The sequence below is a fragment of the Saccopteryx bilineata genome, chromosome 3, assembly GCF_036850765.1.
Source record: "Saccopteryx bilineata isolate mSacBil1 chromosome 3, mSacBil1_pri_phased_curated, whole genome shotgun sequence".
NCBI classification, from domain to species: Eukaryota; Metazoa; Chordata; class Mammalia; order Chiroptera; family Emballonuridae; genus Saccopteryx; species Saccopteryx bilineata.
In genome coordinates, this window is record NC_089492.1 from 73,748,085 (window position 1) to 73,763,480 (window position 15,396).

General features: G+C 41.8%; 1 long non-coding RNA gene across 1 annotated transcript; it reads right to left on the reverse strand.

The window, feature by feature from the left end:
- Positions 1-2,183: 2,183 nt before the first annotated feature.
- On the reverse strand, positions 2,184-13,249 carry LOC136328552 (uncharacterized). Its single transcript, XR_010730065.1, has 3 exons — positions 13,179-13,249; positions 6,873-6,929; positions 2,184-2,479 (listed from the first exon to the last, which is right to left on the reverse strand). It is a non-coding gene; the product is annotated as an uncharacterized lncRNA (long non-coding RNA).
- Positions 13,250-15,396: the final 2,147 nt, after the last annotated feature.

A 15,396-nucleotide genomic window follows, 5' to 3' on the forward strand; every position in this document is an offset into this window, starting at 1 on the left:
ACTTTGTATTAAAGGAAATAGCTCAGGTGGAAATCGATAATCACTGTATAATGTAATGTTATAGAGGGTGTGTACAACTTGCTATTGCATTTAGCATCAAGTTACCTTTATTTAATGAAAATAACATAATATTAATATAAATCTTAATGATAGCAAGTGCTTTGGTGACTAACCTGATGAGATGTCATATATAATTTTTAAATTTGATCTAAGGATAAAATATATTATAGAATAGGTGAAAAGCACATTTCCTATAAAAATTTCTCAAATATCACTTTTTAAAGTCCAGATTCCGATTATGATTTTATAGCTGGAGGGCTAATATTTGTGTTTGTTGACTAACGGCAGATGAATTGATAAGCTTTAGAAACAATGAAGAATGGCAGGGTTATAAGACACAACATTCTCCACTCCCTCATTTACAAAGGGGGAAAATGAAGTACAGAATTATAGAGCATGATAACACCTCATTCATCTGTTTGCTTCTTCATTTAACAAATGTACCATTAAGATGCCTTCAACTGCAGAAAACAATATGCAAAACATAAAAGTGGCTTAAAAGAAGCAGTTTATTGTTTTATATAGCCAGATCAAGTAAGGCTCCATAAAAGATGTTATGGCTCTTGGTTTTTATCCTTTAGAAGAGACAGAGCCATTGAAAAAAGTTACATAGGTTTGAACTCTGGAGACTGCAGTGTCTGAAGTTGAGAGGGTCAAGCCTGAAAACAGGAATACAAGTTATGAGATAATCAAATTAACTAGAAGTCTATAAAGACACTCCCCCAAACTTGGGCAATATTACAAGGATGAAGGAAAAAGATAGATTTGAAATATGTTCTAGGCAAGACTGGCCAGAATATAAAAACTGATTAAATATGGGACATTAGAAAGAAGCAGGAGTTATGAACAGCTTCCAGATCTCTACTTTGGGTAACCAGTACTGTCACCTTAGACAGAGATGATGGAGGAAAGACTGTGTTTGAAGAGGAAGATGAAGAAGTTTATTGCGGACTTTTCAGGTTGAGTTACCAGCCAGAAACCCAGATGGAGACAACCAGCAAGAGTTTGGATAGAGGTCTAAAATCAGATCCAAGCTGGAGGTAGAGGTTTGGGAATCATAAAAGTTTGAAGCCACTAAGGGAAATGTTTCACAGGTTATAAACCTCAGATGAACAGTGGGCTCAGAACTCGACCACGGGGAACACCAACCTGTGAAGAATAGGAGGAAGAGAGGATCCCATGAAGATGAAAAAGAAGGAACGGCCAAGTGTGTATATAATGAGGATAAGGAGTGAAAGGAAGGTGGAGGTTCAAGAGAGAGTGAGTGATCAATCCTGTTTTATTTTTTAATTTCTTAAATTTATTAAAAAAATTTTTTTACAGCTGACGCTCAATATGATTTTGTATTAATCTCAAGTGTACAGCATGGTGGTTAGATAATGACACACTTGACAGAGTGGTCCTCCTGCTAACTGCAGTCCATACCTGGCACCATATGTCATTATTACAGAACTATTGACTGTATCCCTTATGCTGTACTTTGCATCCTCATGACTATTTTGTAACTACCAATCTGTACTTCTTAACCCCTTCACTTTCTTCACCCAATCCCCCAGCTCCTCAACCCCTGACAACCATTAGCCTGTTCTCTGTATCTATGGGTCTGTTTCTGTTTTGTTTGTTCACTTATATTGTTCTTTAGATTTCACACATCGTCCTGCAGGATGAGGACTGAAATTTTTATTAAATTTGGTGATTAGAAGTGCCCAGTGATAGCCTCACCAGAAAAGAAATTGGTAAGAAGGAGAGATTGCCTTGGACTAGAAATTGCTGGATAGTAGATCAAATAAGAACAAGGTAGCCTTCCCCCTTGAGAAGTTTAGAGAATTGTTCAGAACCACACAGCCAGAGTTTGAGTGTAAGGTGGGCAGAACGGAACCTGTGGCCAGGTTCTGTAGCTGCCTTTCACCAGGACAAGAGCCAGATCCCTTTGTTCTGGGTTCGGGTCTCAGGCTCTTATAGAGCAACATTTACCAAAGTACCTCAAAAGTAAGTGAAATCTTTCAACACAGTTTCTAATTTTATGACAGTTTAAATGAGTTACCGAGCAGAATTTTTCAAGCGCATATTAAAACACACTCAAAGGGCTCAAAGTGACTTGTGTTTTTACTTTAATGGGGGTGAGTGATACCCTACAGAATCCAGTCCATTTTAAGCACTTAGAAAGAACTTCATGGGACCAAGCAGTCTTAGTAGGTAAAACGGAATGTGTGTACTTTAAAACAGAACCCTATATCCACATTATTCTGTCTTGTGATTTTTTTTTTTAATAATCAAGGTGCTGGGTTCATAGTTAAGTGCTTGCGTAAGGACACAAAGTACTTAGAGGTGCGAAGTTTCTGATGTTTCTTGGGAGCCACAGAATTCTTCTCATCATAGTGATGCCCAATAAAGGAAAGGCTGGTTCTTGCAGCATGTTCTGGGAATAGAGAAAAGCTGTTAGAGTCCAGCTTCATAGGGAGTGGAGGGAGATAAAGCTGGCCATGAAGGCCGGAACCAGATAATGAAGGGCTTTATATATCACGCTAAGGAGTCTGGACTTTATCTTGTGGGTTAGCAGAGAGCTATTAAAGACTTTTAAGTAAGGGATTATCATGATCAGATTTCTATTTTCTGGCAGCTACAGTATAGAGGAGAAATGAAGGAGGACAAAGACTGGAGGCAAAGAGACCAGTTAGTAAGTCCTATCTGTGCCCCCTCCTTTCCCTCCACCTCCAGAGTCCCACATACCAAGGTTCCAGGTCCTGTTTGAGTATAACCTTTCTTTCCAGGGGCTATCTCACTGGTCTGAGTTTCCATTACCTAACATAATGATCATGTGTGCATGTACTCATTTGCAGGTGCGTGCACACACACACACACACACACACACACACACACACACACCCCTAGAGTAATGTTATCATTCTGATCCTTCTTAAGCAGAGTCAATACTTCCTGTTGACCCCGGCTGGGTGGCTCAGTAAGTGTCATCCCAGTGTGCTGAGGTCATAGGTTTGAACCATGGTCAGGGCATGTAGGTGAAATAGTCAACGAGTGCACAACTAAAAATAGGACAACTGAGTGGAACAGTGAGTTGATACTTTTTTATCTCTTTTCTCCTTCCTCTTCCTTCTCTCTCTCTCTTCCTCCTTCTCACAAATCAATGAAAAAAAAGACTTCCTGTTGTACTAAGGTCACCCAGAGTCTTGCAAGGGACAACAGGATATACAATCTGAATAAAGGATTCCTGGTCTGCTAGGAAGACAAAGAAGGTCTGTGAGGTTTGGTCAAGGGATGGACATGGAGCTATGTGAATGTATGAATGAACATATTATAGTCAAACTGCTTAATTGAATTGAATGTAAAATATTTTTTCTTTATATTTATAGTCTATTTCTCATAGAATGCATTGAAAAGTAGGCAGAATTCTAAAATGCAGTAAGCAAAAGAAATTGAAAAGAGAGGGAATTAAAAATGCATGTGTACACAGCACACTTTGTGCAAGAAGGCTCACGTGAATAATCTTGCAGGCTGATGGCCACTAATTAGCCACAGATGATATGGCTAAAGAGAATGGAAGCTCACTTCCCCCAGAGAAAAAGAAAGAGTATTAAATGCAATAAGATATTTGCTAATGATGATCCAAAAACAAGCAGGTTTAAGGGGAGGAATAATAGAAATTGTCTGTGTATCTGGTTCTAAATGATGCGGGGTTTCTGGGTTATAACTAAATGATGGACAGTCCTTGTTAAGAGCTATAAGTCTTGGAAGGAAGAGAATAATGTGGCCTAAGTGGATACTAGACCTAAAGGAAACTCAAACTAATATCTATGTGGTCTTTAATGTTGGAAGTATTGTCTTTAGAACACTTTTTTTTTTTTTTACAAAGTAGTATCTGTGGCTTTTTGTCTTCCTCTTATTAAAAGATGGGAGATAAGTGTAGATGATCTAATCTAAATAGTGGAAAAAGGACAGAGCTATTTTATGTTGTGGACTCACTGAGATAGTCTTGAATATTGCAAATGAGAAGTGTGACCATTAGTCACAATGGTGAACTCTTATTTCAAAGGGAAACAGTTGCACAAACTCAGGGCTATTTTGGCTCTCGGTGAGAATAATGGGTTTGTACTGAACCAATTGGTGTTGACACTCCCTTTGCCCCCCTAGGGCCCCGCACAGGGTCCATTTCCAACCCCAGTGCTGAGAGGAGTGAGTGGATCGGCTGTGTAGGGGAAGCATGAACCACAGAGGGAACATCAGCACAGAGGCGGCTGGTGGGCAGTGAGGACAGCAGCTGATGGAGACAAGACAGCACAGCAAGCTGGGCTTGTGCAGTGAGTGCTAGGATTCACAGGCTCTTCCTTCCTGGCTCAAACACTGAACAGGGGCTGAGCTTTGGGCCATGGCGCCTGAGTCAAACATCTCCCCTGTACACGCAAGGTAGAGCACTAATCCGAACAGGGGTGGCTCCCCACTAATTTATGAGCTTGGTGTGGCTCTCACCCTCTAACCTCACGAGTTGAGAGCTGATGGGGATAAGCTGCTAGGTTTCAGAGCGCCAGATCCTAAAGCCTGAAACATTTCTTCCTTCCTTCCTTTCCTTGTAAGGCCAGGACACTTAGTCTGCCAAGTGTCTGTGCTAATTAAATGCAGATCTAGTATGCCAAAAATGTTTTGAATGTACAAGATTAACGAGAGGGAAAACTTTGTGAAAGAAGGATGTTGAGACAGCAGTGGCCCTCCTCATTGGCATGGTTTAGAGGAGACGTAATCTTGAGGTTTTAGGAACATGAGCGGTGCAAGTTTTTTGTTGTTGTTGTTTGTTTTGTTTCGTTTTTTTCAAAGAGACACTTGGCTCCAATGGGAAACAAGGAACAAAATATTTCAGGACCTAAGGCAGCAGCGACCCAGGAAGGCTCACGGTGATCCTGGGTGCAGATGGGCTGCAGGTGAACTGTCTGAGTAAACAGAGCGAGATTATGCGCATCTTCATTTACCTCCTCTGGCCCTGTGAGCTCCCGTTTCGTCGTAGAGCTCACCCTCGGGGGGAACCCACTCCCCATTCTGACCTTTCTTTCCAATGGCATAAATCAGGTTTAGTGCCACCATCAAGCTTCAGACGTGGTGTCTTTAAGACAAAAGTAAGACTATTCCTGGCAGTCCTTGCTCTCGGGACAGTGGCCATGCTAATTTGGAACAGTAAGAATTAATCAGGAGGAGAAACTCGGTGCTCCTGGGGGCAACACCAATCACCCCAAATATTTTGACTCTAACTCGGGCAGTGGGAGGTGAGAAAGGAGACAAAGATTTGTGTTTTGGTAACTTGCCAGCACATAGATGTTGGCTAACCTTCGAAGAAGCAGAAAGGAGAATTTTTTAAAAAAATGAAAACATTTAGCAGTGTTCAGACTGATGAACGCATTTGGAGACACTGTAATGATGTAATAATGGCAATAATGTTATTTTTACAGCATTAGAAGAGAGGAGGACAGCGACCAGCTGCCAAACTCGTTGGTCACATAGATCCCTAATAAATCCTGGTGAGCCTGCCCAATATTACTCATAGGAGTTAAGCCTGCGAATCTGTGAGGACTTAAGATACATTACTGTGAGTTGGGAGGGTAAGAGAAAGTCTTCTGGCAGAAGGTAAGAGGAAGGGTCATTTAGCACACTGTCTCAACGTTGTGAAAAGCTGCACTGAAGCGACATTTGTCTTTTTGGATGACTATCTTGCTTTCTCAAGAGAGAGTGGCAATTTCTCATCAGAGAAAGATATGAGGAATGCACCTAAAGGAAGGGGAACTTGATAAAGTCTTTCAGGTTATTAAGAAAGAATATATATATATATATATATATATATATATATATATATTTTTTTTTTTTTTTTTTGTATTTTTCCGAAGCTGGAAATGGGGAGAGACAGTCAGACAGACTCCCGCACACGCCCGACCGAGATCCACCTGGCACGCCCACCAAGGGGCGATGCTCTGCCCCTCCGGGATGTTGCTCTGTTGCGACCAGAGCCACTCTAGCGCCTGGGGCAGAGGCCAAGTAGCCATCCCTAGCGCCTGGGCCATCTTTGCTCCAATGGAGCCTCGCTGCGGGAGGGGAAGAGAGAGACAGAGAGGAAGGAGAGGGGGAGGGGTGGAGAAGCAGATGGGCGCTTCTCCTGTGTGCCCTGGCCGGGAATCGAACCTGGGACTTCTGCACGCCAGGCCGATGCTCTACCACTGAGCCAACCGGCCAGGGCCCAGAAAATATATATTTTTTAAGTGCCTGACCTGTGGTGACTCAATGGATAAAACATTGAATGCTGAGGTCACCAGTTCTAAAACCTGGGCTTGTCTGGTCAGGACACATACTAGAAACAACTGCTACGAGTTGATGCTTCCTGCTTCACTCCCACCACCTTTCTCTCTCTCTCTTCTCTCTCTAAAGTCAATAAACAAAATCTTTTTTTTTAAGTGTTATCATTTCCATATACATTGAACTCACATTTCCTGAAGGCTGACAAAGGCTCAATACTCCTGATTCTTTCTTTTTCCCTCCCTGTTCTTTCTCCCTTGCAACTCGAGGAGTAGTAGATACTATTAATGCCCCTAGTTTACAAAGCAGGAAACTGCCATTTGCCATGATCCAATGAGATCCTGTAGTTGGTCAAGTGTGACACTGAGATTGTACATCAGTTCCATCAGACCTATCAGACCCCCAGAGCCCAAGCTCCCAGATGTGAGGCTAGGCTAAGGGGACTTCCACCTCATTGGAGGGAGAACTCTTGGTGATCAGGGCACAGGGGTTAAAGTGAGGCAGATCTGGGTTCTTTCACTTACCAGCTGTGTGACTTGGTCAGGCCCTGTGCCTCTTCTAGGAACCGTTGGGATTGAATTCTATAACAGAGAAGCAAAGTCCTTACATCACCAGTGTTTATTAATGACTGATTATTTCTCTGAATAAAAATTATTGGAATACACTCATTAGTTTTACTGACCTTTTTGAGCAGTGACGCTCAAATGCGGGTCCCACTTTGGACCACTAGGTCATCATTTCTGGGAAGAAACCTTAGAATACGAACTCTCATCTGTTATCCCATGACTCTTAGGATATGATTACTTCGGGACATAATGCTTTTGGGTTGTTCCTTCCTTTTCTCTACCCCAAACTGACCAATCAGTTAAGTAATTTATAGAGGCCACTTTATGCCACCGCTCTCTCTAGGTCATTCTTGTACAACTCTTTATTTTCTCTTTCTCTGTAAAGATTGGTGATGCTGTACCAGTATCTAAAATACTCTCAGGCACTGACTCATAATTGGTTCAAAGCACACATCTATGGGAAAGATGATCTGAGTTCTCCACAATGACACTGCTTTCTTAAGCAGGTGATGTGCTGAGACCCAGAAAATAAAGCTTCTGTAGAGCACCTCTCCCACCCTCTACATATCATCTGTCAATCTTTTCATGTCAATTCAGAATTTGCCTATTCCAGAAATTGACACATTGCACTTATTTCTACTGCTTCCACATCAGTCCCAGAATTTCAACTGTGAGTCTGTAGCAACAGCTGACTCTGGGTTACATGACAAAGGTTCTTCATAATGACAGTTTAGAATCTGTCTTCAAGTAGAATGTACAGTCATCGAAGTCAGGGAGCATGTCTGCCACTATGAAACATGGATACAAAGACCAGAACATATGATCCCTGCCCTGTAGGATCATGCAGTCCAGGCGAAGAAAGATGATTATTTATAATCATTAAGCAATATCCCCCTCCCATAATTAGATGAAAATTATTATGCTCTGAGTATTCTGTGAACCCAACAGGTTAATAAAATACTACCTTTAGGATGGACAATGGCTCCCTAAGGAGATTCAGATCTGAGTTTCATACAATGTTTGCTCTTTTAGAGGACAAAGTGTATCACTACAAATGTTTGGAGAAAATCAAAATGACATTTTCTTTGCTTTGACATCTCCATCTAGAACTTGTTCGCAGAGTGTGTTCCTTCTTAGTACATGAGCACATTATGCTCTCGCCTGGCATTTTCAACTGTAGCTCGTGATTTATTACTGGGTCACAAAATTTATTTAAGGGCCATGGCCATCATTTTAAAACATGAAATAGAATAGAAAATATCAGACTGTAGACTTAATAAAAAAAATGAGTTTATGAAAATTTTTGTTTTCTCTGTGTGTACAAGGTCACGATGTAAAATGTCTAATGTCTTTCTTAGCATGACTTATAGTCAAAAAGAGTTTGAGCAGCAGTGCATCTAGTCAGCACCCAGAAAACAGGACAGAGGAATCTCAGGAAGACTACAGAAAAGACTGACCGATGCTTGCAACATATTTTCCTGTTGCAGGGAATGACCCCATGTAGTGATCATGCTTTATTTGCTAAGTTCAAATTAAACACAGAGAAAAATAAGCAGTCACATTACACAACATTATATTGAGGACCTGGCTTAGACAAGTAGCCATAGTCGGCTTTCTAAGACTACACACCAGAATGGTAGGGGTGCATGCCACCCATCACAAAGAGAGCTAGCTGATGGGGGTCTGCACTGCTCCAGCAAAAAAAAGCTAGTCTCATGACAGACTTTCTGGACCAGGAGACCCATACTCTCCAGGAAACTACTTTCACCACCTCTCTTCAAGGAGAATAAGAGAAGTCCTCAGGGGTGGTCTAGTCAAGGGTGGGCGTTAGTCTAGCAAAAGGCCCCTCATGGAAACACAGAGCCTTGGAGGCATGACAGCTGCAACTTCCTCTGTGCACATCTTCTCACTCAAGAGTTGCATTGGAGGCATCACGACCCTCCCCAGCTGGCCTGCCACGGCTGGAGAGTCACTCAGTCAGCTGAGGTGTGGCAAAGCATGGCGGGAAGGAAGCAAAGGCTTCTCAGAAACCCTGTACCCCCCCCCTTAGAAACTACTCCACAAAGTATGGAGTACTCTTGCTTTGGTATCCTTCTGGAGCTGCCACTAGCAATTATACTTTTGTACACAAAGACTCTGAGTTGGGTTAGAATATTCATTAAATTAACCTAGAGGCCCTGGACCATTTCCTGTCTCTAAAGATGCATAGCCGCTTTCTGCAATGAGCTCACCAGAGCCTGTGCAGAGTTCCAGGGGCAAGGCATTCCATTAGCCAGTAGCTTCCGTCTAATCACACTGTCTCCATTCTACTTTTTAAGACTTATTTTTTAAGAGCAGTTTTAGGTATACAACACAACTGAGAGGAAGACACAGGGATTGCCCATGGAGCTCACCTGCCCCTACCCAGACACAGCTCCCACTGTTAACATCACTCCCCAGAGTGGTGCATTAGTGACTGAGGATCAGCCTGCACTGGCACACATCGGAGACATCCAAAGTCACCAGGCCCTTGAGTCACCAGGCTTTGGGCAGAAGTGTTGTGACATGCATCCATTTTCACAAGATTACAGAGAGTATATTCACTGCTCTAGCCATCCTATTTATTTACAGTCTGGCTTTTCTTACCACTGCTGATCATGGAACTAAGGCCCACGAACTCTGGCAGATTGCGGATCAAAACTGACACTGGCGTTTTGAGAGTTGTGGTCCTCAAGGTCTAATGAGGCCCAAGACTTTTCCACATGTCCTTCCCCAGTCATCCTGAACATCTGTCAGCTCTTCAGCTCATCAGGGCTTGGATAACTTAGGAACCTAATGAAAACAAGAATATTTTCTCCTGCTGTAACTATTTCTGGAGTCCTGGAGCGTGTCTCTGGTGTTTTCTTTATTCCGATCCTCACTCCCTGGAAACTTGGTTGTGTTTTTTATGTCTTCAATCTGAATCTTCTTTTCTTTATCACCTGAAAAGTTCATTCTGTTGGATGGAGCTCCCAATTTTCTTTTCAGACATTGTTTTTCTAACACATGCCCCTAGACCCCACCATGCGCCATCACCACCAACATGCCCATCCTGTAAGAAACATGAATTCAATCAACTGCTGGTCTGCTGCGAGGATTCACTTTTCAAATGAACCCTCCGCTTCGTCCCTGCATTGACTTACCCACCCAGGAAGCCTTCTCTTGTCAGACAACCATCTGACCCAGCACTGGACATGGTGCCATAAGGCACAGGGCTCGAGAGTCCAGGTGCTGCAATAGTGCCACGTGAGCTGGATTCCAGCTGCTTCCCTTCCCAGCTAAATACCCTTGGAAAAGTCATTTAAATGATTGTGCCTCACTTTCCTTAGATGTAAAATGGGATTATTAGCACTCCCTGATTGTTGCAAATAGTAAATAAACTCGCATGTAAAATTCTGAGATTAGTACCATCTACAAAGCAGTGGGTACCACCTTCGCCATACCTTCTCTTGTTCAGGCATGGCCCAAGTGTTTTACTTCAGGAGAGCATGCCACCTGTGATCCTGGAGCCTTCACATACACCTACTAATGCCTTCAACATGGTCCTCTAGTCTCTCCTCTGACACAGACCCAACTTTGATAGCAGCACTAATTTGTTAGCAGTAAAGAGGTGACTCTTTGCTGCTTTGCTGCTTTAAGGGTATGCCTCTCCCTGGCTTTGTAGATCAATATTCTTTCTGGGAGAATCATCCCAATGAGCTTCTCATGGTAGTTTTCTCTGAACGTCACCCTTTTTGACCAATACCTGGTCAGAGTATTGAGCCTAACTGAGCCTTGAGGGGCACTGACTCTCAACCCTCCAGGTCAGTTTTGCTCAGCAAACTGCTAGTGGTGTTTATCCTGGACAACTAAAGCATTCCTGTCTCTAAAGACAGCTAAGCTGGGTCTGTCACCTCTCCCCTCTCTTATTTGCCCTGCCTGTATCGAGGTCTCTTCTTCCTGATCAGATTGACCTACGTTCTTCTGGAAGAGCTTAACCTTGCTCCTAAGAAAATCTCTTTCTCTCCCCCATGTAGACAAACTGTCTTTATTTCTCCTTTCTTCTCCCAGTGATTATGGGTTATTATTGGTCACCAATCCAGTTCCTCCCTGTTACCAAAACAAACGGTTTCTGTGGACTGAGGATTTCCAGCATAGACCTTTTGAATTTGCCTTCTTAGCCTTGGCATTTGAATGGATGGCATTAGGTTGCTTCTCTCACTCAAGCAGAGATGGTCTTTCCCTTCTTTACTAGGCTCTTCTCTTAGGGATGTTCCTGAATGCAGACACCACCCTGAGTCTGAATCCAATCAGAAGACAGTGAATGGGCAGAGCTTTCCTGGGGCAAACTCAGCAAAGGCATGTGTGAGTGAGCTTTCCACACTCCACCCCTGGATGGTAAATGTGGATCAGGGAAAGGACTGACTCAGGACCTTCCTGCTGCTGGAATCTAAATTTCTAGCTTAAAAGCCTTGATTAAAAAAACCAAAAAACATAAATAAAACACAATGACCTGAAATCATTTTATACAACTAGTGCTTAACAAGCCTGCACAGTGATATCCGACCAAGGGGACTCCTATTTGCCATGATCTTCCAACTTTTTCTGGGCCCCCCACAACACCAGGCCAAGTGACCTTGTGTGGTGTGTGCACACTAAGCATGACAGCCAGCTTACTGGAGTCTGTTTCCAGTAATAGCCAGCTGCATCTCTGGAAAATCAGCCACATGAATGTGGCACCAAAACACCAGGATGCAATTCCAGGAAACCTAGATTGCCCAAGTGCTAAATAGATAAGTCTCCCTGCTGCACCATTAGGAGCAAAGATCCTATTCTTGTTCAATAAATATCAGCCCTTGTGTTGAACTTTCATCATAGATGGGGTATCACTTCTTTCTTCTCTTGAAACATGCAATAACTAACACTCTGTAGCCATATGAAGCTGATGAAAATAAAAATATTGCCATGCTTCATGATAAAAGCTGAGATGGTGGATGTAGCTTAGGCTTGTATTACCTAATCCTCCACTTTATGTCTATACCTAGTCACATGGTCACCTTGAGCAGGGCCACTCCAGCTGGAATGACCTCACCTTCTTCCAACTGACCAGTCAGAAATCCCATGAGAAGGCATGAGGGAGGGAGGAAGTGGGAAAGGTTCTGAGCATGAGTCTATTAGACATCCTCTCTTGGGAACATGAAGCCGGGTCAGCACTTTAGACCTGGCTTTTAAAGGATTGCCTTCATAGTAAAGGACAAAGAGGCTGGGTGAAGACTTTCCTAATAATATTCCACTCCAGTTAGTAAATGTCAGTGCTGTGACCAAAGGCAGGCAAGCCACTTGCGCTGTATTGCAGTGTTGGTCGTTTGGACAATAAATTACATCGATCATCTAGAGCTAAGTTGGGTTTTTCTTTCTACTCATCTGTAAGAATTACCTCACTGAGTAATGACAGAGTTTTAAATCCAGGTTAGAAAATTGATCCATGGGATTTAAGAATAGCTTTTCCAACATATTTTATTAAGAATTTAATTCACATATAACATTTTTGAAATTGTCTCTTGAAGATATTATATAGAAGTATGATATTGTTTTCTGTATGTTTAGAGTTTATAGAGTGACTTTTTTTCCCAAATAAATTATATCTGTTTCTAAAGGCAGAAGAATGGGCCCATGACAACTTTGGAGTGTGTGATTTACTTCTGAAGTTTTGTTGTCTTACCAGATTAAACTGGGTTAGGTTAATTTGATATGCTTTTCTTTATTGTTAGAATGCAAATGGGAACCCCTGATTTTTCAAATAAGAAGCATCAATATTCCTAACTTAATTATTATTATAATTTTTCTATTTTTCCTTCTGGACTCCACACTAAGAGGCTGGGTACAAAATTGTTCAACATACAATTACATGTACATATATAATCTGCAGTACTAAAATTGTACAAAAACTGATTCCAAAGTATTTTTTCACTTATCCATGACTGGCGGAATCACTTACGTATGGTGGTAAAATCTCATATGACTGGTGTCTCCCTCTTTTGCTAGAGAAACTTTTTTTCATTCAGACTGTCACATGAGTTACATGGGCTTCTTGGAGACTTCAGATGCTAGTTGTGATTAATGTCCAGTGAAATTCCTTCCCACGCCATCTCTTTCTTCTTCATGGGAGAACATTTAAAAATGTACATGAGCCTGACCTGTGGTGGCGCAGTGGATAAAGCATCTACCTGGAAAGCTGAGGTCGCCGGTTCAAATCCCTAGGCTTACCTGGTCTAGGCACATATGGGAGTTGATGCTTCCTGCTCCTCCCTCCTTCTCTCTGTCTCTCTCTCTTCTCTAAAAAGAATAAATAAATTAAAAAAATTAAATAAAAATAAAAATGTACATGAACATTCCTATGAAGCAGGACTCATTCCCAACAATGCATTGCCTGGTGCTGAGCTTCACAGTTTATAAACTCATGTCAAAACATCATGTTTGGCCCTGGCTGGTTTGCTCAGTGGTAGAGCATCGGCCTGGCGTACAGGAGTCCTGGGTTTGATTCCTGGCCAGGGCACACAGAAGAAGCGCCCATTTGCTTCTCCCCCCCCCCCTTCCTCTCTGTCTCTCTCTCCCCCTCCCGCAGCCAAGGCTCCATTGGAGCAAAGTTGGCCTGGGCGCTGAGGCTCCGTGGCCTCTGCCTCAGGCACTAGAATGGCTCTGGTTGCAACAGAGCAACGCCCCAGATGGGCAGAGCATCGCCCCCTGGTGGGCATGCTGGATGGATCCCAGTCAAGCGCATGCGGGAGTCTGTCTGACTGCCTCCCCGTTTCCAACTTCAGAAAAATACAAAAAAAACCCCAAAACATCATGTTTAATTTCATTTGTGCCGTACAATTATTCTTAATTATTCTTTCATAAAAAAAAAAATTACCTTTAAGCTGAAGATTTCCTTTAAGGGAAATATTAAGTATATAAAATGGATAAAATCTCTTAAGCATCTTTATGTGCCCAGACCAGATTACTTTTTTTGTACAGCCTTTAATATTAAAGAAGTTCCAAACAAGGTGATGTTGTTAAAAGGATCTGGAATCTGCTCACAGGTACATAGACGTTCAATGAAAACATCTATAATAAACCTTCTTGATTTCCTGTTGTTATCAAAATAGTTTCAGAGGTACCTGTAAACAGAGAGAGAGAGAAAGAGAAAATTTAGCATGTTACAGGTGCTACTCCCTCAAGCCCATGAGAAGCAGGAGAGCTTGCAGAATGGCTTCTGTGTAAATTCTACCTCCCCTCATACGTAACCAGGCCCTGCATGACTCTCTCCCCTATGCACAGAACTTGACGGATAATGCTGTGTGTACCTCACCCACCGGTGGGACGAATGATCATCACAGCCCTGTTTGCAAGCCCAGGACAAGATAGTGCGATGACAGGTATAATGCAGGAATAATGTAGACCCAGATGTAAATAATTAAAGTTGTAATTCAAGCTCAGCTTACCAGTGACATCATTTATCAGTGTCACTAGAACTCTTCGTTGAAATTACAGCTTTATATGTAGAATTCAGATGTACTGCATTTGTTGTGATTCATGAACGTTTCTATTAAACATAGGTACTATATACGTGGACACCAAAGGGCAGGTTCTGATTCGAACAACTGAGCCTCTATTTTCTTTTCTCCTTCCACCAACCTGAACCCATATATTACTTACTTTTTAGATTCAACGAATATAATCTCAGTTTACAAAATAATTGTCCTCCTTTTGAAGGGCAGTTCAGAGACGGAAAAGCAAAGTTAAAAAGGTAAAGAGGCAAACATTTTATTTTTATTTTATTTTGGGGGCAAATATTAGTTAGTTAATGGGAAATTAAAAATAGAACGGAGGCTCCTGGTGTGCATCAGAGCCTTCCTCTTACGTGTATTAGGATTTCTGTAGATATTTACATCTTACTGGGTTGGGGGAAATGTCAAAGGAGAACTTGACTTTCTCTTAAGTGATATTTTAAAGTGAGTAAATATAAGAATGTAATATAAATTATATCAGCATATGGTTCTCAAAATGGCCTTGATATCATGTATTATAAAAAAAAGCAGAGAAAAAAATAACAGAGAGATTTGAAAACAAATTCTTCTCAAAAGAGTTGAAGGATAGTATCTATAGTAGCCAGTATTTCTAAGGAGTATCAATCTGAGATGGCCATCCATAGATAGTCCCAGTAGAAACTGATCTTGGAAAAAAATGCCAACGTCATCCACAATCTTTTAATCTGTATTCCTTTTTCTCCATGTGTTCTTCTGCCCCGTGACTTCCAATAAAAGGGGACCCTAGGCAGAGCTCGTGCAAAAGTAAACAGTATGTGTTAATAGAGAGTTAATAGGACAATACTAAATTAGTATGACATATATACTACTGTCTCAAACTTCCTATATGACAATTCAGTATCAGAAAATTTTGAAAGTATGTATACCCCTTGCCTTTCAGGAATTCTATGTCTAGA